The sequence below is a fragment of the Corylus avellana genome, chromosome ca10 (genome assembly GCF_901000735.1).
Source record: "Corylus avellana chromosome ca10, CavTom2PMs-1.0".
In the NCBI taxonomy this organism is placed as follows: domain Eukaryota; kingdom Viridiplantae; phylum Streptophyta; class Magnoliopsida; order Fagales; family Betulaceae; genus Corylus; species Corylus avellana.
The window spans coordinates 12,101,701-12,126,648 of NC_081550.1; the positions used below are offsets into that span (position 1 = coordinate 12,101,701).

General features: G+C 37.9%; 1 non-coding gene across 1 annotated transcript; it reads left to right on the forward strand.

Moving 5' to 3' along the window:
- The first annotated feature begins 4,629 nt into the window (after window positions 1–4,629).
- On the forward strand, window positions 4,630–4,736 carry LOC132164822 (small nucleolar RNA R71). The gene has a single exon (XR_009438425.1). It is a non-coding gene; the product is annotated as a small nucleolar RNA R71 (small nucleolar RNA).
- Window positions 4,737–24,948: the final 20,212 nt, after the last annotated feature.

The following is a 24,948-nucleotide window of genomic DNA, read 5'->3' on the forward strand; positions in this document are numbered from 1 at the left end:
GGGGTCTAGAGATCTTGGAGAAATCCTTGATGAACCTTCCATAGAATCCAGCATGTCCAAGAAAGCTCCTCACCCCTTTTATTGTAAGAGGTGGGGGAAGTTTGGAGATGATATCTATCTTAGCCTTATCCACCTCAATGCCCTTGCTTGAAATAGCATGACCCAATACAATGTCTTGTTGAACCATGAAATGACATTTTTCCCAATGGAGAACTAGGTTGCATTCTTCACATCTCTTGAGAACATTCTTCAAACGGTGGAGGCATTCATCAAAACTAGTCCCAAAAACACTAAAGTCATCCATAAATACCTCAATGGTTTTCTCCACCATATTGTTGTGCCAAATACTACCTAAATTAATAGATAATATTTAGTACGTTTTAACTCGCAAGTGCGCAAGATCAAAACGATAGTATAGTGTAGCAAGTACGAGGTTGAACCCACGGAGATTGTGATTTTGTTTAGAATTAATTAAAAATATCAATTTGTCACTGAATTGATATTGTGAAAAGGAAATAAAAAGATATAAAGATAAAATAAAGGTAAAGGCAGGGCTTTGTTATCCACCACTAATTATGCTCAATTAATATAACAATATGCCAATGATCCAATCATATTATAAATACCTAATGTTTTCCAACCTAAGGGCATGGGTGTATACTCCTTAAGCTATTGATTTCCCTAAGCAACGAGGTAGGCATGGGTGTATACTCTAACTCTTTTCTTTCCTAAAGGATTTAGCATGGTATATATTAAGTTGTTCTTTAGAAAAGCGTATGTTCTATGAAAATCGACAAACACATGAGGCCTAGGGCATGGGTGTATACTCTCGGTTCCCCATGTTGATTAACCCAAGAATCGCAGTGTAGATTCTTTTGTTACTTATGATAAACCCAGGACTCGGTCATCCAAATTGATTTAACTAACTAGTCCATACCACATGCATATAATGGCTAGTCATATACCTACGAGGAATTCATGAAAATAGGAATTAATCAAGTTAAGCAACACAATATGATTATCACAAAGGCGCCAATTTTGAAATATTAAATAAACATAATTAGAGCTTCAATCTAGCCCTCCTTAAGAGTTAGTTACACATAATTAAAATAAAAAGAAAAGAGAAGGGAAATAAAGAACCGAAAACCGCTCCTAGAAGTAGCCTCCAAATTCCTCTCCCCAAGTTGTGCCTCTTCTCCTTGTGTCCAAGGATGATCCAAGGATTTTAGGATGATTTAAATTGTGAGGCTTAGGGGTCTATTTATAGAGCATAGGAGAGTCCTAGAAGCCCCAGTAATCCTAGGAGATTTGGATTTTAAAGTACAAGTCTAAATCGGAGTAGGATTCGCCCAGAATTGCAGTCTTAACTTGCGGCGCGATTTTGGCCTTGTGCTGCTCCGAATTGGGAAAATTATATTTCACAATGGTTTTCTAGCCCTTTAAGTTATATTTCCAATGCCGCTTGAATCACCTCAATCAAATATCTGAGCTGAAAGTTATGGTCAAAATACCGAGACATGTTCAGAATCCAATTTTGCCTCCAATCCGATTTTGATTATTATTTGAGAAATTCCGATTTGCTCCTTTCCTTTATTGGATTAAACTTAACCATGATTGGCCAAGCTTTACCATATCTTCTAGGTCTTCCCAATTTGCCCTTTAAGCTTGGAATTTGTCCAAAAATGCTTCTTTCTTCCAAAAGCCTATAAAACACAAGAAAATACAAAAAGGAAGTAAAATGGTCTAATTAACCAAAACCAAAGGATTAAAACATGTAAGTTAAGGGCTGAAAATATGACTATTTTAGCACTTATCACACCCCCAAACTTACATATTGCTGGTCCCTTAGCAATACAAAACTAAAAACAAGAATGGAAATACAGAAAATAAAAGATAAATCCATGTTTCATGGGATGTACGATTGCATTTAGCGTATGCAACAAGCCTTTTAAACCCCTAGGAATTCCCTAGTGGATGAGTGAAGTCTCGTGAGGGTTTTCAAGAAATGTTACCCACAAACATCATGCACAGTTCTTGTTATTCCAAAAATTAAAGCATCACTTCAAAACCATGATTCTCATTCATTAGCAAGCTTAAAAAGATAAACTCCATCTTCACAATGAATTGGAATTTTAAAATTTAATTACTTACAAAAGACATGCTAAGACATCACAAGTTTGAAAATAGGGTAAAGTGAACTAGCACATAAATATGAAGCTTCCAATTGTTTCTAATGTACAATATCTCAATATCTCAAAGTTCACTGAAATCCATTTTAGAATGAACAATAATGGCATATTTCTCTCTTTCTTCTTCTTTTCCCAATTTTTTTTTTCTTTTTCATCTTTGTCAGGCTGTGCAATGCTTGATTCCCTTTAGCTTTCTAATTGACCCATGCAACGAGTGTTAAGTCAATGACTCCTAAACTAGATGGTTTTAGGGCATTAGGTGTAGAGACACCCCTAGGACTTACTAACTCGAGTCAAAAAGGCTACGAAATCAAACTAACCATGACATTAACCAAATCAAAATTCTTCACCTTTTGACGTAAACACTCAATGCTTTGAGGCAAGACGTCCAGTTACTCAGTGAAAAGCTTATCAATGATCATTTTTTTTCTTTTGTTCTTTTGTTCTTTTGTTCTTTTTCTCTTTTTTTTTTTCACACATATATATGCCAAGGTATCCATCTAATAAATCATCCAGTTTCACTTAAGAAGTAGAAATACACACATCAGACTTCATGTCATACCTCACAAATTATGTGCTAATGTGCTTGTGTAAGATCAGATTAAACATGTGAATTCTCAACTGTCCTAACCAAATAACTAAACTGAAAAACTCAATTATTAGATCATGTGTTCAAAATTTTAAGCTCACCAATGAAATCAAATCATAATATTTTAAGATCAACCAAAATTTTAAGACAAACATGAACATGCATATATTTTTTTCTTTTTGAATTTTTTTCACAAATAAAAATAAAATAAAACTAGGACAAAGTGTGTGTAAAGTGTCTCCCATACCCCCAAACTTAAATGACACATTGTCCCCAATGTGTCTAAATAAAGGAAAGAGTGTACCCGGGGGATGGTCGACATCGTCTTTGGAAAGCATGGCTCATAGCACACCCCCAAACTTGAAGTGAGGCACACTTGTCCCTGCAAAATAAGAAAGCACACAAACAAGTAAAAAGAAACAAAACTAAAAATTAAAAAAAAAAATTAACTTAAAACACTCTAAACAAAACAAAATAAAAAGATAACTATGGAATGCTGCCCAAGTGTGCTCGATCGCACGCATGGTGCGCTCGATCGCACTTGCGCAAGGCTGTGCGTGGGTGATGTGCACTCGAGCACACACAAGATGCGTTTGATCGCACTAACAGAATGTACAACAGCCAAAAGTCGGTTACTGCGCTCATTCGTACTCAGGGTGCGCTCGATCGCAATAACAGAATGCAATGAAACACAAGTGGAGACCTGTGCTCGATTGCACGCAGGTTGCGATCGATCGTAGTAACAGAATGTAAAAACATGACGAAAGATTTAAAATACTAAAACACCAAAGTAAAATAAAACACAAAGGAAAACAAAAACAAAATATAAGTCAAACAACAAAACAAAAAGATATGCTATGGGGTGTCTTTCATGAGTGCTAAGTTTAATGTCTTCAGTCAGACTGTGGCATTTTAAACTTGAAACACCAATCCTTTCTTCTCTTGCACCAAAGAGAATGAATCTTTTCTTTTGCAAGGTGCTTCCAAGTGTTTCTAGATTGGGGAAGACCACTCTGAGTTTTCTCAAACAGTTGCTCATCTGGTGGGGAATCATGAACTGGAATATAGTAAGAAGAAAACTCAGGAAGCTTTTCTATCTTGATGTCCTCAATTTGCTCATCAGATAATCCCAGGAGACTTCTCTCCTGAACTCTTGATAATTCGAGAATAGGAGCTGATGTTGAAGAAGTCTTAGTGCTCTCTTCCTTTTCTCGATGTGGTTCCTCTAGAACCTCTGTTTGCTCCTCCTTCCTCTCTTCCCATTGCTTTTCAACCGCTTCTTCACTCCTTAATGTGGTAATTGCTTCCTCATGATGATAAGTGCACTCTTCCTCCAAGTATTGTTCATTAGGATTGGCAACAAACTAACTTTGACACTCTTCTTCGTGGTATTGTTGAGGCCAATTGATGGGAGGTGGCTCCTCTTTATGACAATGTTGGGACAACTTGATGAGAGATGACTCCTGATCTGCAATTGAAAACATTGGGCAAGTCTTAGTGGTGTGTTCAATATGGGAACATATGGCACATACCTCGACTTGTGTAACTTGTTGAACAGGAGCATTGCTGTGATTAGTCATAGCTTTCATGAACATGTCCAGCGTTTTCTCCACGGCAGCCATTCAAGCCAGAATTCCACCATTGGTACTCTCTTCATGTATGCCTTTTCCTTTGAATCCTTGTCTCCCTTTAGATGAGAATTGTTGGGAGTGCTCACTCAATGTCTCGTAGAGCTCCATGGCTTCCTCGCTACTTTTCTCCATCAACATGCTATCACAAGCTAAATCTACAAGACTCTTGTTAGGATCATCTAAACCCTCATAGAATGCCAATACTTGATCGTCTTGAGATATATTGTGATGAGGGCATCTGAGAAGTAGCTCATTAAAGTGTTCCCATGCCTCGAAGAAAAGGACTCCATCTCTTTGCTGGAAAGTCATAATTTCCCTTTTAAATTGCCTTGTCTTGTGGGCTGGGAAAAATTTCTTTAAGAACTTTGTGGCCATCTCATCCCAAGTATGAATAGAACCTGTGGCCAAAGACTTGTACCATATCTTAGCATTATCTTTTAAAGAAAAAGGGAAAAGGATTAACCTGATTTCTTCTGGAGTTAAACCCTGAACATTTTGAGTCCTGCAGAGATCACTAACTTCTCGAATATGCCAATATGGGTTCTCTATAGGTGTGCCTTTATAGTGTGGAATCATATTGAGCAACGGAGATAAATCGTAACTGCTCTGCACAATGGGCTGGAAATTAATGCATGATGGCTAGTTGAGGATCTGGGAACTGAATGAACTTTCCATAGGTCTTCGCACCGGAGGTGTATTGTTTCTCAACATGATTAAAACAAAAAGAAAATTAAATAACAAAAGAAAAATAAAAGAAATAAATCAGATATGTAATTAGTGTAGTAACTGTGATGCTTTCTGGATGTGCGATTGATTGCACCGTGAGGTGCGCTCGATCGCCCTGGTTGGGTGATCGATCGCACCTCCAGAGGCAAAACAGAAACTGCGGGAGAAACTAGAGAAGCAAAAAAAAAAAAAAATTAAAAGAAAATAAATTCCAAATAAAATCAAACAATTCCCGGCAACGGCGCCAAAAACTTGTTGTGCCAAATACTACCTAAATTAATAGATAATATTTAGTACGTTTTAACTCGCAAGTACACAAGATCAAAATAATAGTATAGTGCAGCAAGTACGAGGTCGAACCCACGGAGATTGTGATTTTGTTTATAATTAATTAAAAATATCAATTTGTCACTGAATTGATATTGTGAAAAAGAAATAAAAAGATATATAGATTAAATAAAGGTAAAGGCAGGGCTTTGTTATCCACCACTAATTATGCTCAATTAATATAACAATATGCCAATGATCCAATTATATTATAAATACCTAATGTTTGCAAACCTAAGGGCATGGGTGTATACTCCTTAAGCTATTGATTTCCCTAAGCAACGAGGTAGGCATGGGTGTATACTCTAACTCTTTTCTTTCCTAATGGATTTAGCCTGGTCTATACTAAGTTGTTCTTTAGAAAAGCATATGTTCTATGGAAATCGACAAACACATGAGGCCTAGGGTATGTGTGTATACTCTCGGTTCCCCATGTTGATTAACCCAAGAATCACGGTGTGGATTCTTTTGTTACTTAAGTTAAACCCAGGGCTCAGTCATCCAAATTGATTTAACTAACTAGTCCATACCACATGCATATAATGGCCAGTCACATACATATGAGGAATTCATGGAAATAGGAATTAATCAAGTTAAGCAACACAATATGATTATCACAAAGGCGCCAATATTGAAATATTAAATAAACATAATTAGAGCTTCAATCTAGCCTTCCTTAAGAGTTAGTTACACATAATTAAAATAAAAAGAAAAGAGAAGGGAAAGAAAGAACTGAAAACCGCTCTTAGAAGTAGCCTCCGAATTCCTCTCCCCAAGTTGTGCCTCTTCTCCTTGTCTCTAAGGATGATCCAAGGATTTTAGGATGATTTAAATTGTGAGGCTTAGGGGTCTATTTATAGAGCTTAGGAGAGTCTTAGAAGCCCTAGTAATCCTAGGAAATTCGGAGTTTAAAGTACAAGTCCAATTAGGATAAAGAAAACCTAAGTCCAAATCGGAGTAGGATTCGCCCAAAATTTCGGTCTTAACTTACGGCGCGATTTTGGCCTTGCGGCGCTCCGAATTGGGAAAATACTATTTCACAATTTTTATCCCTTTAAGTTATCTTTCCAATGCCACTTGAATCACCTCAATCTAATATCTGAGCTAAAAGTTATGGTCAAAATACCGAGACATGTTCAGAATCCAATTTTGCCTCCAATCCGATTTTGACTATTATTTCAGAAATTCCGATTTGCTCCTTTCCTTTATTGGATTAAACTTAACCATGATTGGCTAAGCTTAACCATATCTTCTAGGTCTTCCCAATTTTCCCTTTAAGCTTGGAATTTGTCCAAAAACGCTTCTTTTTTTCCAAAAGCCTATAAAACACAAGAAAATACAAAAAGGAAGTAAAATGGCCTAATTAACCAAAACCAAAGGATTAAAACATGCAAGTTAAGGGTTGAAAATATGAATATTTTAGCACTTATCACATATCTAGAAAAATGCTCATCAAGCACCTTTTGAATGTGGCTGGGGCATTACATAATCCAAATGACATCCTTCTGTAGGCGAATGTGCAAAAGGACATATGAAGGTGGTCTTCTCTTGATTCTCTGGTGCTATTACAATCTAATTATAGCCACTGTACCCATCCAAGAAACAATAGTGGCTATGGCCAGCTAACCTCTCTAGCATTTGATCAATGAAGGGTAATGGAAAATGGTCTTTTCTTGTTACCTTGTTCAACTTCCTGTAATCAATGCATACCATCCACCCAGTGGTTACTCTTGTAGGTATCAGCTCATCATCTTCATTCTTCACCACTGTGATCCCATTTTTTTTTTTGGCACTACTTGGACTGGACTCACCCATTTACTATCTGAGATGGGATAGAGGATACCCACATCTAGCAGTTTTAATACCTCTGCCTTAACTACCTCCTTCATGTGAGGATTGAGTCTTCTTTGTGGATCCTTGGTTGGCTTTGCTTCATCTTCAAGGAAAATCTAATGCATGCACTTGGCTGGACTTATTCCCTTGATGTCAGCAATTGTCCATCCCAAAGCAGTTTTATGCTCCCTAAGAACCCTCAACAGCTTTTCTTATTCCCCACAACTTAGATTTGCAGCAATTATGACCGGTAGTGTCTTGTTCTCTCCTAAGTAGGCATATGTTAGGTGTTCTTGCAATGGCTTCAATTCCAGCTTTGGTGACTGGATAATAGAAGGAACAAGAGTAGTATTAGTAGGCTCAAGAATTTCAAAGGGAGGAGTATACTTACTTGAATATTTTGGAGAGGCCTCAAGGTGATGCACTATTTCAATGATGTCATCAGTAACATCTTCAAGTTCTGGCTCAATGTCCTTTCTTGTGAGACTATAGGTGAGGGTGGCCTCTAGTGGATCTTTATGTTGTTACTGTAAAATTGGCTCATTAACACCTTGGATCATACAAGCATCAAAACACTCTAAATCATCATGAGGTAGCTTCATTGCATCAAATATTTTGAATTCTAGTGTCTCACCATTCACCTTCATACTTACAGTACCCTCTTTCACAGCTATTGTAGTATCAGCAGTTCTCATAAAGGGTCTTTCTAAGATGATAGGCAAAGGTGATGACATAGGAGATTCTTCCACATCTAACATAATGAAGTCAGTAGGTAAAATAAATATACCTACCTTTACCAACACATCCTGAAGTATACCTCTTGGTCTTTTGATGCTTCTGTCTGCCAATTGCAAGGTAATAGAGGTTGGTTGAAGCTCCCCCAAACCTAGCTTTTTATATACCATGTAAGGCAGCAAATTGACCCCTGCTCCCAGATCCAGCAATGCATGCTCAAAAATGTGGTCTCCTATCCTACAAGGAATGGTAAAACTACCCAGATCTGTTAACTTGGGTGGTAATTTTCTCAACAAAACTGCACTTACCTCTTCTGTTAGAGCCACAATCTCATGCTCCTGAAACCTCCTTTGTTAGTGCAACAGTCCTTTAAAAATTTGGCATAAGAAGGAATCTGTTTAATTGCATCGAACAAGGGAATGTTAATTTCTACTTTCCTCAAAGTCTCAAAGATATCCACAAGTAGCTTTTCTTTCTTTGGTTTGACTACCCTTTGAGGAAAGGAGGGTGCATTTACCTTCTCCATTTTTTTTACCTTAGAAGTTGATTGTTCATCTGGAGTTGCTTGAGGTGGCTCTTCGGTGCCAATGACCTTGCCATTCCTGAGAACTGTGACCACTTTCAACTAATGGTGACTCCCTGGATTAGGTATTGTTTGGGCTGAAAATTCTCCTTGCTTCCTTTCACTCAGCTCTTTTGACGTCTGCCCCATTTGTACTTCTAGTCTTTGAATGGCTTGATCAGTCTTTGTATTGAATTGTTTTTGATCAGTCGTAAATTGCTGTTGTGAGGTCACCAGGTTGTGTATCATATTCTTTAGTTGGTTCAACTTTGACTCTTCAGTTGGTTGGCTTGCTTGTTGGGGCCCCTTCTATGGTCCTTGATTGTTACTCCAAGAGAAATAAGGATGGTTGCGCTATCCTGGATTATAAGTGTTGGAGTACGGACTGTTTTTGTGGGGGTAATTGTTTTGTCCCATATAATTCTCCTCTTCTTGCTCTGCAAATGGAGATAAAGGACACGTCTCAGTAGTGTAATCTAAATGTGAACAAATAGAACATACCTGGATTGGTGTGTCCTGTTGCAGAGGTGAGATTTTTTGAGCAGTCATGGCCTTAACAATCATGTCCAACTTCTTTTTCACAGCAGCCATCTGATTTGGAGATCCCCCATTGAAGTTCACTTCATACATGCCCTTGCTCTTGACTCCTCGCCTTCCTCTTGAGCATAATTGTTAGGAATGCTCAATTAATATTTCAAAAAGCTCCATTGCTTCCTCACTACTCTTCTCCATAAGTGCTCCTCCACAAGCTGAGTCAACCAACCCTTTGTTAGTATCATCTAAACCTTCATAGAAAATTTGTACCTGATCATCTTGAGGAATGTTGTGATGTGGGCACTTTAGAAGCAATGAATTGAAGTGATCCCATGCCTCAAAAAATAGATCTCCATCCCTTTCTTGGAACAATTGAAGCCCCCTTTTAAGCTGACGTGTCTTTTGAGCTGGGAAAAACTTCTTCAAAAACTTGGTGGCTAATTCTTCCCAAGTATGTATAGAATCTGCAGGCAAAAAATTATACCACAGTTTAGCATTATCTTTCAAAGAGTATGGAAAGAGAACTAACCTGAGTCTCTCTAGAGTTAGGCCTTGGACATGTTGCAACTTGCATAAATCAAAGAATTCTTTAAGATGCAAGTTGGGATCCTCAGTAGCTGTGCCCCTGAAGTGAGTCAATGCATTAAGGAGAAATATAATAGCTGCCTTCAACCTTCGGTTGATATGCTATGCATGAGGGTTGATGGAGGTTTGCTAGAACAAACACCTGCTTCATCGGTCTCAGCACTGGTGGTAAATTTGCCTCTTGTGGTCTTGGCCCTATTGGATTCTCTTGCAAATCTTCCATCTCAATTTCTTCCTCTTCTTTGTCTCTAGGTCTTTGTCAAATTGTCCGCTCAATTTCAGGATCGAGTGGAATGACGGTTGAATCTTGAGATCGACGACCTTGCATCAATTGAATTTCTTCTTCAGTCAAAGCAGCTTCAGTGTTGTTAGTTTGGATGCTCCCTGGAACTGCGCTCGATTGCACTGCACTCGATCATAGTCGACTGACGTTCGATCACAATCACAGAATGCTAATCCGCAACCTGACACAGAAAATAGAAAAAATTAAGAATCAACAGAAAATATTTTTGATAAAAACAAAATTGAAAATTGAAAATTAAAATAACACAACTAAAGGAAAATAATTTTAAACAAAATTCGCCGCAATCCCCGGCAACGGCACCAAAAACTTGTTGTTCACAATTACCTACCTAAATTAATAGGCAAATAATTGGATATATTACCCACAAGTGCACATGGTCAACACAGCAGTATAGTGTGCAAATACGAGGTCATTCCCACGAGGATTGCTGAATCTTGTCTAAAATCAATTCCCAAAGTAAAATAAAACTAGAGATTGGATTTAAGTTGATAATAATAAAAAGGTAGGGCTTTGATATTCACCACTAATTATATTTAGCTAATATGTCAATATGTCAATGTTTTGATCATGTTATGTATAGCTAATGTTTGTCAACCTAAGGGCATGGGTGTATACTCCTTAAGCTATTGATTTCCCTAATCTGTGAGTTAGGCATGGGTGTATACTCTAACTCTTTTCTTTTCGAAAGGATTTAGCATGGTGTATACTAAGTTGTTCTTTAGAAAAGCATATATTTTGTGGAAATCGACAAACACATGAGGCCTAGGGCATGGGTGTATACTCCAGGTTTCCCATGTTGATTAACCCAAGAACCCGGTGTGGATTACTTTTGTTACTTATGTTAAATCCAAGATTCGGTCATCCAAATTGATTTAACAAACTAGTCTATACCACATGCACATGTTGATCAGGCACACACATATGAGGAATGCATGAAAACAGGTATTAATCAATTTAGATATTACAACAAGATCATCACAAATGCACCAATATTGAATATTAACTAAACATAACTAGGGCTTCAATCTAGCCCTACTAAATAAATTAGTTACACATGAAGTTGATGTTAAACATTTTCATAAAATAAAAGAAGGAAAGGAAAAGAATAAACCCGAAACATGAACTTGAAAAGCTCCAATTCTTCTCATAAAGCATACATATTCTAGAGGCTTCAGGCTCTATTTATAGGCCATTAGGAATACTCTAGAACCCCTAAAAATCGTTGGGTTTGAGCCCTAGTTCACACTAAGCTACAAAACCCTAAAGTTGCTCTTTCCATAACAGGGCTGGCGGTTATCTTGGCCATCACGCACTGATGCGCTTGATTACAACCCGTGTGCGGTTGATCGCAGGTCTGTGATCGATCCTGCTCGTGCCTGCGCTTGATCGTGGATGCCGTACATATTGCCAGCCTCGCTTGTAGTGCGTTCGATCGCAGCTCCCCTACTATCGATCGCTCTACTAGAGCTTTCCAAAATCCAAAATAGCTCCTTGTCAAGTCCAAAACTTCTGAAATTTCTTCTTTTTCTTCCAATGACCTACAAAATCAAAGAAAACACAATAAAGAGCTAAAATGACCTAATTAACTAAAACTAAAGGATTAAAACATGTAAGTTAAGGGCTGAAAATATGAATATTTTAGCACTTAACATACAACTAGATTGCAATAGCACCTGAAGACCAAAAGAAGACCACCTTCACATGTCCTTTTGGCACATTCGTCTACAGAAGGATGCTATTTGGATTATGGAATGCACCAGCCACATTCCAAAGATGCATCATGAGCATTTTCTCAGATATGGTGGAAAAATTCATTAAGGTATTTATGGATGATTTTAGTGTTTTTGGGTCTAGTTTTGATGAATGTCTCAATCATCTAATGAGTGTTCTCAAGAGATGTGAAGAATGTAAGCTAGTGCTCAATTGGGAAAAATGCCACTTCATGTTCAACAAGGCATTGTGTTGGGCCATTTTATTTCTTGTAAGGGCATTGAGGTTGATAAGGCCAAGATTGACATCATCTCCAAACTTTCCCCTGTTATGACAGTGAAAGGGGTGAGGAGTTTTCTTGGACATGCCCAGTTCTATAGAAGGTTCATCAAGGATTTCTCCAAGATCTCTAGACCCCTCTGCGCATTGCTAGGCAAGTAGCCCAAGTTTGAATGGACTGAAGAATGCATGACTGCCTTCAACACACTGAAAAAGCTACTCACATCTGCACCAATAATGATGGCACCTGATTGGAGTCTACCATTTGAGCTCATGTGTGATGCCAGTGACTTTGACTTAGGAGCTGTCTTGGGTCAAAGAATCAATAAGGTATCTCATGCTATTTACTATGCTTCCAGAACATTGAATGGTGCTCAGCTAAATTATTCTACTACTGAGAAAGAATTATTAGCTGTCCAATTTGCTTTTAAGAAGTTTCGATCATACCTAATTGGTTCTAAGGTTATTGTATTCACTAATCATGTTGCTTTGAGATATTTATTTGTTAAGAAAGATACAAAGCCTAGATTGATCAGATGCGTATTATTACTACAAGAGTTTGACGTTGAGATTAGAGAGAAGAAGGGCAGTGAGAATGTGGTGGCAGATCACCTATCCAGACTACTTCATGAGGAAGAAGGAGATGAGCTTCTATTGAATGAAAATTTTCCAGATGAGCAGCTATATGCAGTTGAGGTCCAACTTCATGGTATGAAGATATTGTGAATTATATAACTACCAAGGTTTTTCCTCCAGGTATGCCTAGTCAAGAAAGGAAGAGGTTGATGTCTATATCTAGACAATACCATTGGGATGATCCCTATCAGTTCAAATTCTGCCCGGATCAAATCATAAGAAGGTGTGACTCAGAAGATGAGGATTTGAGCATTTTACAGCATTGTCATCAATTTGCTTGTGGAGGATACTTTTGAGCCAAGAGAACAGCTCTTAAGGTATTACAATCTGGTTTCTATTGGCCTAATGTGTTTAAAGATGCCTTTCTGTTTTGCAGCTCCTGTGATAGATGTCAGAGGACGGGTAACATCTCATCCAAAAATCAAATTCCATTGACAAATATTCTAGTGGTAGAGCTCTTTGATGTATGGGGCATTGACTTCATGGGTCCAATTCCTAACTCATATGGTTATTTATATATTCTTGTGGGTGTAGATTATGTCTCTAAATGGGTAGAGCCTGTCCCCTCAAAGACTAATGATCACAAAGTGGTTGTGAAGTTTTTGCAGGAGAACATCTTTGCTAGGTTTGAGACGCCAAGGGCAATAATTAGTGATGGAGGTAGCCACTTCAACAACTATGCCTTTGCTTTTTTGATAAAGAAGTATGGCATCACACACAAGGTGGGCACTCCATACCATCCCCAAACCAGTGGTCTAGTGGAAATAAGCAATAGAGAGATCAAAGGCATCCTAGAATGGACAATAAATCCCAGTAGATAGGATTGGTCTCTGTACTTGAATGATGCATTATGGACTTATAGGACTGCCTACAAGACGCCTATTGGTATGCCCCCATATCGATTGGTCTTTGGGAAAGCATGTCATCTACTAGTGGAGTTGGAACATAGAGCGTATTGGGCCATCAAGAAGATTAACTTTGATATGAAACAAGCTGGTGACAAGAGGAAGCTCGAACTAAATGAACTAGAGGAATTGAGGTGTGATTCATATGAGAACGCCAAGCTATACAAGGAAAGAACCAAAGCATACCATGAAAAGCAATTGGCCAGGAAGGAGTTTCATGTGGGACAGAAGGTATTGATCTATAACTCAAGATTGAAACTTTTCCCTGGTAAGCTCAAGTCAAGATGGTATGGACCTTGCGTTATAACACAAGTATTTCCTCAAGGAGCTTTGGATGTTCACAGTCCAAAAAAGAATCAGACATTCAAGGTGAATGGACATAGAGTGATGTTAAGTGCTAAAATATTCATATTTTCAGCCCTTAACTTACATGTTTTAATCCTTTAGTTTTAGTTAATTCTGTTATTTTAGTTCTTTTATGTGTTTTCTTTGATTTCGTAGGTCATTGGAAGAAAAAGAAGCAAACTTAGAAGTTTTGGACCAAAAAGGAGTTATTTTGGATTTTGGAAGGCTCTGGTAGAGTGATCGATCACAGGGGAGCTGCGATCAAGTGCACTACAGGCAAGGATGGCACATTGCAAGGCAGCCATGATCGAGCGCAAGCATCAAGAGGATCGATCGCACACAGGCTGCGATCGAGCGCACCCGTGCATGATGGCCAAGACAGCCGCTAGCCTTAATAAGGAAAGAGCAGTTCTAGGGTTTTGTAGCTTAGTACGAACTAGGGCTCAAACCCTACGATTTTTAGGGGTTATGGAGTGTTCCTAAAAGCTTATAAATAAATCCTTAAGCCTCTAGAATAAAAAACTTTGGAAGGAGAAGAATAGAAGCTCTTGAAGTTTAAGTTTCGGGTTTATTCTTTTCCATTCTTCTATTTTATTTTATGAAGATGTTTAGCATCAACTTCATGTGTAACTAATTAATTTAGTAGGGATAGATTGAAGCCCTAGTTATGTTTAGTTGATATTCAATATTGGCGCCTTTGTGATGATCTTGTTGTGATATCTAAATTGATTAATTCCTGTTTTCATGAATTCCTCATATGTGTGTGCCTGATCAACATGTGCATGTGGTATGGACTAGTTAGTTAAATCAATTTGGATGACCAAGTCTTGGGTTTAACATAAGTAACAAAAGTAATCCACACTAGGTTCTTGGGTTAATCAACATGGGGACCCAGGAGTATACACCCATGCCCTAGGCCTCATGTGTTTGTTGATTTCCATAGAATATATGCTTTCCTAAAGAACAACTTAGTATACACCATGCTAAATCCTTTAGGAAAGAAAATAGTTAGAGTATAAACCCATGCCTAACTCATTGCTTAGGGAAATCTGTAGCTTAAGGAGTATACACCAATGCCCTTAAGTTGACAAACATTAGATAGACATAACATGATCAAAACATTAGCATATTGAGATATTAGCTAAACATAATTAATGGTGAATATCAAAGTCCTACCTTATTATTATTATCAACGCAAACCCAATCTTTTGTTTTATTTTACCTTGGAAATTTATTTTAGACAAAATTCAGCAATCCTCGGGGGAATGACCCTGTATTTGCACACTATACTGCTGTGTTGACCTCGTGCACTTGTGGGTAAAACATCCAATTATTTGTCTATTAATTTAGGTAGGTAATTGTGACAACAAGTTTTTGGCGTCGTTGGCAGGGATTGCGTCTAATTTTGTTTAGAATTAATTTCCTTTAGTTGTGTTATTTTAATTTTCAATTCCAATTTTGGTTTTCCCTTTAATTTATTTTTGTTTTAACTTTTTCCGTTTTTCTATTTTTTCCGCAGTTCGTGTTTTGCCTCTGGAGGTGCGCTCGAGCGTCTTTGGAACCGTTTGGGAGAGCGATTTGATGAATTTGGAGGTGACCTAGACCTGGACAAGCTACTTGAGTATGCTAAAACTTCTAATGGGCCAAGTCTTGAGGATCCGCTGGGAGAGCGTTTTGATCAAATTGGATGTGACCTGGATCTTGACAAATTCCTCAAGCATGCTAAGATATGTAGCGAGCCAAGTCTAGTGGATCCATTGGCAGAATACTTTGCTCAATTTAAATTTAATCTGGACCTTGACATGATACGTGAGCAAGCTGAGGCCTTATTGGATTCCACTCTTGAGAACAACAAGGCGGAAGAGTGGAAGGATGAGCAAACTGAGGTTCTAGAGGAACCACATCGGGAAAAGGAAGAGAGCAATGAGACTTCATCAACATCAGCTCTTATTCTCGAATTACCAAGAGTCCAAGAGAGAAGTCTATTGGGGTTATGTGATGAGCAAATTGAGGACATCAAGATAGAAAAGCTCCCTGAGTTTTCTTCTTATTTTATTCCAGTTCATGATTCCCTTCTGGATGAGAAACTGTTTGAGAAGAATTAGAATGGTCTACCCCGATCTACAGACAAGTGGAATCGCCCTGCTATAGGAAAAAATCATTCTCTGTGGTGCAAGAGAAGAAAAGATTGGTGTTTCAAGTTTAAGAGGAGGACAATGGTCTGGCTGAAGACATTAAACTTAGCGCTCATGGGTGGCACCCCATAGTTATCTTTTTATTTTGTTTAAGTGTGTTTTCAGTTAATTTAATGCTTTGTTTCTTTTTACTTGTTTTTGTGTTTTTCTTATTTTGCAGGGGCAAGAGTGCTTCACTTCAAGTTTGGGGGTGTGCTATGAGCCATGCTTTCCAAGACGTTGTCGTCCATCTCCTGGGTACATTCTTTCCTTAATTTAGACACATTGGGGACAATGTGTCATTTAAGTTCGGGGGTATGGGAACACTCGTTGTTTACACACACTTTGTCCTAGTTTCATGTTATTTGTTCGTTTGTTTGTTTATTTGAAAAAAAAAAAAAAAATTATGCATGCTCATGTTTGCCCTAAAATTTAAAGTTAATCTAAAAGAATTGTGGCTTGAATTCATCAGTGAGCTTAAAATTTTGAACACATAATCTGTTGAGTAAATCTGTTAGTTTGGTTAGTTGTTTAGGACAGTTGAAAAATCACATGTTTGATCTGATCACACAAGCACATCAGCACATAATTTGTGAGGTATGACATGAGGTCTGATATGCGTGTTTCTGTATCTTGGATGGAATTGGACGACTTCTTAGATGGACACTTTGGCATATATTTGAAAAAAAAATAATAAATAAATGATGAAATAAATGATCATTGATAAGCTTTTCATTGAGTAACTGGACCTGTTGCCTCAAAACATTGAGTGTTCAGGTCAAAAGTGAAAAATTTGGATTTGATCAATGTCATGGTTAGTTTGGTTTTGTAGCCTCTTTGACTCGAGTTAGTAGGTCCTTAGGGGTGTCTCTACACTTAATGCCCTAAAACCATTTGGTTTGGGAGTCATTGACTTAGCACTCGTTACATGGGTCAATTAGAAAGCTTAAGGGAACCAAACATTGCACAACCTGACGAAAAAAAAAAGAGAGAAGAGAAAAAGAAATATGCTATGGTTGTTCATCTTAATAGGGATTTCAATGAATTTTGAGAGATGGAGACATTAAATGTTGGAAAGATTTGGAAGCCTCATAATTTTGTGCTAAGTTCACTTCACACTATTTTTCAAACTTGTGATGTTTTAGTATGTCCTTTGTAAGTAATTGAACTTTGAAGTTCCAATTCATTGTAAAGATGGAGTTCATCTTTTTAAACTTGCTAATGAATGAGCATTATGATCTTGAAGTGATACTTAATTTTTGGGGATAACATGAACTGTGCATGATGTTTGTGGGTAACATTTATGGAAAACCCTCACGAGCCTTCACTCATCCTCTAAGGAATTCCTAGAGGTTTAAAAGGCTTGTTGCATATGTTAAATGCAATCGTACATCCCATGAAAGATTGATTTATCTTTTTGTTTTTTGTTTTTCATTTTTCTTTTTAGTTTTGTATTGCTAAGGGACTAGCAATGTGTAAGTTTGGGGGTGTGTTAAGTGCTAAAATATTCATATTTTCAGCCCTTAACTTATATGTTTTAATCCTTTAGTTTTAGTTAATTATGTTATTTTAGTTCTTTTATGTGTTTTCTTTGATTTTATAGGTCATTGGAAGAAAAAGAAGCAAACTCAGAAGTTTTGGACCAAAAATGAGCTATTTTGGATTTTGGAAGGCTCTGGTAGAGCGATCGATCATAGGGGAGCTGCGATCGAGCGCACTACAGGCGAGGATGGCACATTGCAAGGCAGCCACAATCGAGCGTAAGCGTCAAGAGGATAGATCGCAGACCTGCGATCGATCGCACACGGGCTGTGATCAAGCGCACCCGTGCGTGATGGCCAAGACAGCCGCCGGCCTTAATAAGGAAAGAGCAGTTCTAGTGTTTTGTAGCTTAGTGCGAACTAGGGCTCAAACCCTACGATTTTTAGGGGTTCTAGAGTGTTCCTAAAAGCTTATAAATAGACCCTTAAGCCTCATGAATAAAAAACTTTGGAAAGAGAAGAATAGGAGCTCTTCAAGTTCAAGTTTTGGTTTATTCTTTTCCTGTCTTTTATTTTATTTGATGAAGATGTTTAACATCAACTTCATGTGTAACTAATTTATTTAGTATGGCTAGATTGAAGCCCTAGTTATGTTTGGTTGATATTAAATATTGGCACCTTTGTGATGATCTTGTTGTGACATCTAAATTAATTAATTCCTATTTTCATGAATTCCTTATATGTGTGTGTCCGATCAACATGTGCATGTGGTATGGACTAGTTAGTTAAATCAATTTGGATGACCGAGAGTATACATCCATGCCCTAGGCCTCATGTGTTTATCGATTTCCACAGAATATATGCTTTTCTAAAGAACAACTTAGTATACACCATGCTAAATCCTTTAGGAATGAAAAGAGTTATAGTATACACCCATGCCTAACTCGTTGCTTAGGAAAATTTATAGCTTAAGGAGTATATACCAATGCCCTTAAGTTGACAAACATTAGATAGACATAACATGATCAAAACGTTGGCATATTGATATATTAGCTAAACATAATTAGTGGTGGATATCGAAGCCTTACTTTTTTTCATTATCAACTCAAATTCAATCTTTTGTTTTGTTTTACCATGGGAATTTATTTTATACAAAATTCAGCAATCCTCGTTGGAATGACCCCGTATTTGCACACTATACTACTATGTTGACCTCGTGCATTTGCAGGTAAAACATCCAATTATTTGCCTATTAATTTAGATAGGTAATTGTGACAACAAGTGAAGCCATATCTTGAAGTGAAATTAGTACAAAGAGATGAAGATCTAGCACTCCAGTCCGCCCAATATGCAGCACCACCAAGAGAACTTGAGCCACAGTCAGTGGAGTTCAAATGCATCTCCCCAAACTAGTAGCACTGAAGCTACTAGTAGAAGCGTTTGAGCAAAACAGGAGCTCAAGCGCATATACTCAGATCAGTGGTACTAAGGCCACTGAATATGGTATAAATTTCTCTCCCTATTTCTCTCTTCCATTGTGTCAATTTTCTCTAATTTTTCAAAGTACTTTTAGTGATCATCTTTATATTTTGTGCATGTTTTTCTTTAGTCCATTCAGTGCCATCCAAAAAAAAAAAAAAATAAATAAAATAAAATTTGTTTTACATTCTGTTATTGCGATCGAGTGCAACCTGTGTGCGACCGAGCACAGTGCCCAATTTTTGTTACATTCTATTCTATTAGTACGATCGAGCGCACCTCACCCACACACGCATACCACTGAATGAGTGTGATCGAGTGCACTTTGCGTGCGATCGAGCGCACTCGGGCAGAAAGCCCCGTGACCTATTTTAGGTCACTTTCCCCCACCCGCCCATCACTTTCCCTTGTGCAGTACAACACCACCGCACTCTCACTTCACTCGACCGGAGCAGCACCCCTCTCTCCTCATCTCCACTAATGTTATTCAACCACCACTACACCTCTCCGTCGTCGTCTCCTCTCCGGTTACCAACCCCCACCAAAAAACACCCCTACCCATTCCCCCTTTCCCTTACCTCCACCGCAACTCCGCTTCTTCCCCATCTCAATTTTTTTCAACTTGGTTTGCAATTTGTGGGTTTTTCTCCACCCACAATTGCCTCTGTGGTTGGATTTGCTTTCTTTTGCAGGGGGTTTGGGCAATTCTTACTGAGCTTTTGAAACCTTGGTCATACCATTGCACACCAAGTGTTCGACAAAATTCCTGAACCAAGCTCACCATGCCAAAGGCTCGAGCTTCATCCTCTCGGGGCTTTGATGCCCAAGCCATTTCCCCCCCACCCACTTTTGAGGAGTGGGAGCTGCTATTTGAGACCACCTTTGCCATTCGAGAGGATTTCCAACACCTTGAAGCTACTTGATGGGCAGTTGCAGAGTTCAAGCACCGGGGGCTAAAGAAGCTATTCAAGCCGGTCACCTCCACTGCATACAAAAAATTGGTGACCGAGTTCTATGCACACCTGTCTCATGATTGCAACAAGCCGACTGCTCTATCTTCCATAGTTCATGATCAAGTTGTTGAAGTAACTCAGGCTGACATTGCCGCTGCTTTCCAGTGCAATGATGAGCACCTTCCAGAAGAAGCACAACTTGCAGCACAACCTCCAAGACACTATGTGGCGGAAATCATTGAAGACATGTGTCGAGGGCAATATGCTGACACACACCATAATGCCGGCAGCCGATCCAAGCTACCTCCACAGCTTTGGCTTGTGGACTCTATTTTGCACCGCAATGCCTTTCCCCTAGGGCACAAGACTCAATGGTGGGACCAATTCTTACAAACACTCTACGCCTTTCATAAAGGTGCCTGGTTTTCCCTTCCTGAAATCATTTGGAACCAAATTCACAAGTTTTGGAATGGAGTGCATGTCAGGGGAGCTGAGTCCACCCACTCATGGGGGTTGCCTTTTCCTTACTTAATCAATTACATTCTCTAGAAAAAGGGCATCAAGGGAACCTTAGTAGATGAGCCAGTCACCACAAGCCCAAAGTTTGTCATTCGCCAATGGAATCAAAGCTGCTCACACATGCCAAGGGTACCTCAAGTACCAGCAGCTGAAATGGAAGAGTTCGAGGCCGAGCCGATGGTAGAAGATGAACCTGCAGCTGGGCAGGAAGCAGCAGAAGAGGAGGCCACTGTCACTTTACGAGTAGCACAGTATCGCTCCATCAATGAAGAAGTGGGAGGCCTCCGGCGAGAGTTAGCTAATCAAAGACGAGAGGCTCAGGAGGATAAAGTCTTGATGGACCAAAGACTAGCTGCCTTAGAAGAACTAATACAGTCCATTCTTAGCCATTTGCCACCACCATATGGAGCATCTTCTTTGGGACAGCACTAAGAGGGGAACCACTGTCTGGCTGAAGACGTTAAACTTAGTGCTCATGGGAGGCACCCCATAGTTTATCTTGTTATTTTGGTTTTATTTATTTTTCACCGATGTTTTTTGTTTATCTTTCTTTGATTTGCTTCCTTTTAGTTATTTTTGTGTCTTATTTTGCAGGGACAAGTGTGCTTCGATTCAAGTTTGAGAGTGTGCTATGCTCTTCCAGACAATTTTGTCCATCTCCCGGATAAATTCTTTCCATGTTTTAAACACATTGGGGACAATTTGTAGTTTAAGTTTGGGGCTATGGGAACACTTTACACACACTTTGTCCCAGTTTCATGTTGTTTGCTTTGTTTGTTTTGTTGTTATATAAAAAAAAAAATAAATAAATTAAAAAAAAAAAAATGTTTGCATGTTCATGTTTGCCATTAAATTTCGGTTGATCTGAAAGAGTTGTAGATTTATTTCATTGGCGAGCTTAAAATTTTGAACACATGATCTAATGATAGAATTTGTTAGTTTGGTTACTGTTGTGCCAAATACTACATAAATCAATAGATAATATTTAGTACGTTTTACTCGCAAATGCACAAGATCAAACGATAGTATAGTGCAGCAAGTACGAGATCGATCCCATGAGGATTGTTGATTTTATTTAGAATGGATTAAAAATATCAAGTTGTCACTAAATTGATATTATGAAAAAGAAATAAAAAGATATAAAGATAAGTGAAAAGTTATAGGTAGGGTGTTAAGTGCTAAAATATTCATATTTTAAGCCCTTAACTTACATGTATTAATCCTTTAGTTTGGTTAATTTTTAATTTATGACATTTTACTTCATTTTTGTATTTTCTTTGTTTTATAGGTTTTTGGAAGAAAAGAAAGCATTTCCGGAATAGTTCGAAGCTTAAAGGGCAAATTGGAAAGACCTAGAAGATATTGTTAAGCTTAGCCAATCATGGTAAATTTTAATCAAATAAAGAAATGGATTAAATCGGAATTTCTCAAATTGGAGTCAAAATCGGATTGGAGGCAAAATTGGATTCTGCATACCTCTCGGTATTTTGACTATAACGTTCCGCTCAAATATTTGATTGAGGTGATTCAAGCGGCATTGAAAAGCTAACTCAAAATTATACAAATCATTATGAAATAGCATTTTCCCAATTCGGAGTGTCACAAGGCCAAAATAGGCCCGCAAGATGGGACCGTAATTCTGGGCGAATCCTATTCCGATTTGGACTTAGGTTTTCTTTATCCTAATTGGACTTGGACTTAAATCTCCAAAATTCCTAGGATTACTAGGGCTTCTAGGACTCTCCTAAGCCCTATAAATAGACCTCTAAGCCTCACAATTCAACAGACAATTGAGGAGACAATTAGAAGGAGACAACTTTGGGGAGAGGAATTGGAGTCTACTTCTAGGAGCGGTTTTCGGTTCTTTCTTTACCTTTTCCTTTTCTTTTATTTTAATTACGTGTAACTAACTCTTAAGGAGGGTTAGATTGAAGCCCTAATTATATTTATTTAATATTTCAATATTGGCACCTTCGTGATAATCATATTGTGTTGCTTAACTTGATTAATTCCTATTTTCTTGAATTCCTCATATGTATGTGACTGGCCATTATATGCATCTGGTATGGACTAGTTAGTTAAATCAATTTGGATGACCGAGTCCTGGGTTTAAAATAAGTAACAAAAGAAATCAACACCGGATTCTTGGGTTAATCAACATGGAGAATCTGGAGTAGACACCTGATGTGGTATTTTTGTGACAAAAAAAATATCAATAATAAAAATAACCACTCGCAATAGGACGAATCTTTATTGGATACGGTTATATTGAGGGTGTCGAACCTCAAGGACTGCAGGGGTTTAATTATCAAAATTTAAAAGATTAAAATTAACTTAATTTAAAAGAGAATGATTTGTTTGTGTGAATTTAAAGTGCATAAAATAAACGGAATAAAGGAAGTAAATATATGAGAGAGAGAGAGTAGGGTATTGATTTCACCACGATCCACACATCAATGGTTAACCATATTTAATTATAGAAATTCATTCTATGCATGTTATAATTTAAACAAGAAAACATATGAAAATAATTTCATACAATCAACGGAATAGCATAACCCATCTTCGGTTGGCACGGATCGTCTACCTAAATTACGCTAAACTAGGGTGTAGTACGATCCATCTTTTCTAGGTATGGTCTATCTAACCCTATTGATTGCATGCCAATTAAGAACCAGTGTATAACCATCATTCTTATAATCACAGAATATAAGAATGATTTGAGTTCAATAATAGTAAAATAATTTCTAAGACAAGATAAGAATTTTACTAATATTGAATTGGAATTAAAGAACAATTGCATTTAATATGAAGAACATAAATCAATTGTAGCAATCCTCAGAGTTATACAATCGATATGCATAAATAGAAAAACTAGAAATTAAATACAATCAAACCATTGTGCTTGGAAAGGGTAACATCAATACCCCACAATTGGATTTAGATGCTCATGATCTTCTAAGCTCCAAAGACAAATTTATGATTTCTAGCTCTAGGAAGCGGTGTGTCCATTTACAATATTTAGAGCCCTATTTATAGGGATTAGGAGAACCCTAAAAACCCTAGAAATCCTCAAAAAATCGGAGGTCAGTCTCCCAGTCCAATTGGGAGACTGAAAACCAAATCCACGCTGGAAAAGGAGTGTTGCCATGCAATACATGCCTGAGTGCACTCGATCCAAGGTCTTGTGTGCTCGAGCGCAGTGTGCTCGAGCCTAGCTGTTATGCGCATGAAGCAGGCATGCGCTCGATCCCTGGCCGCAGACGCTCGAGCGCACCGAAGTGCTGCGCTCGATCCTAAATCCAGAATGCTCAGCTTTTTTCCCTTTTAAGCCCAATTTTTAATGGTTTGTCAAATAAGACCTGAAACACAAAAACAAAACAAAATCAAACAAATAACAATGCTAAGGAATTAACATATGTAAATTAAGGGGCTTGAATGTGCAACATTCGGCGCTTATCAACACCCATGCCCTAGGCCTCATATGTTTGTCGATTTTCGTAGATTTATGCTTTCTTAAAGAACAACTTAGTAGACACCCATACTAAATCCTTTAAGAAAGAAAACAATTAAAGTAGACACCCATGCCTAATTCGTTGCTTAGAAAAATTAATAGCTTAAAGAGTAGACACCCATGCCCTTACGTTGGCAAACATTAAGTATTCACAATATGAATAGATCATTGGCATATTGTTATATTATCTAAGTATGATTAGTGGTGGATATCAAAGCCCTACCTTTAGCTTTTTCATTTATCTTTATTATCATTTTATTTCTTTTTCACAATATCAATTCAGTGACAAGTTGATATTTTTAATTAATTCTAAACAAAATCACATTCTCCGTGGGTTCGGCGTCGTATTTGCTGCACTATACTATTGTTTTGATCTTGTGCACTTGCGAGTTAAAACGTACTAAATATTATCTATTAATTTAGGTAGTATTCCGCACAACAAGTTTTTGGAGCCGTTGCCAAGGATTGTTTGATTTTGTTTGGAATTATTTTCCTTGGTTTATTTTTGTTTTAAATTTTTCTGTTTTCATAGTCTTTTCTGCAATTTCTGTGCCTTTGGAGGTCCGATTGATTGCCCAACCAGGGCAATCGAGCGCACCTCACAGTGCGATCGATCGCACATCCAGAGAGCAGCACAGTACTGCGATAATTATAGATCTGATTTATTTCTTTTAATTCATGCAGGGTCAGTTGAGTCTGTATCTTCGTAAGTTTTATTTTTAATCTTGTTTTTATTTTCCCTTTTTAATTTGAACTTTTTGTTATTTTATTTTTTTATTTTTAACATGTGGGGGGGCGTTCCAACACCCCATGGACCATGTTCTTTATGCCATGACCCTTATCACCATGTTAGACAAATTTCTAACAAAATTAATGAGCATAAGAACACAACTATCTTGATTACTGCAACCCAACTTGGAGCCAACGGTCAAATTTCC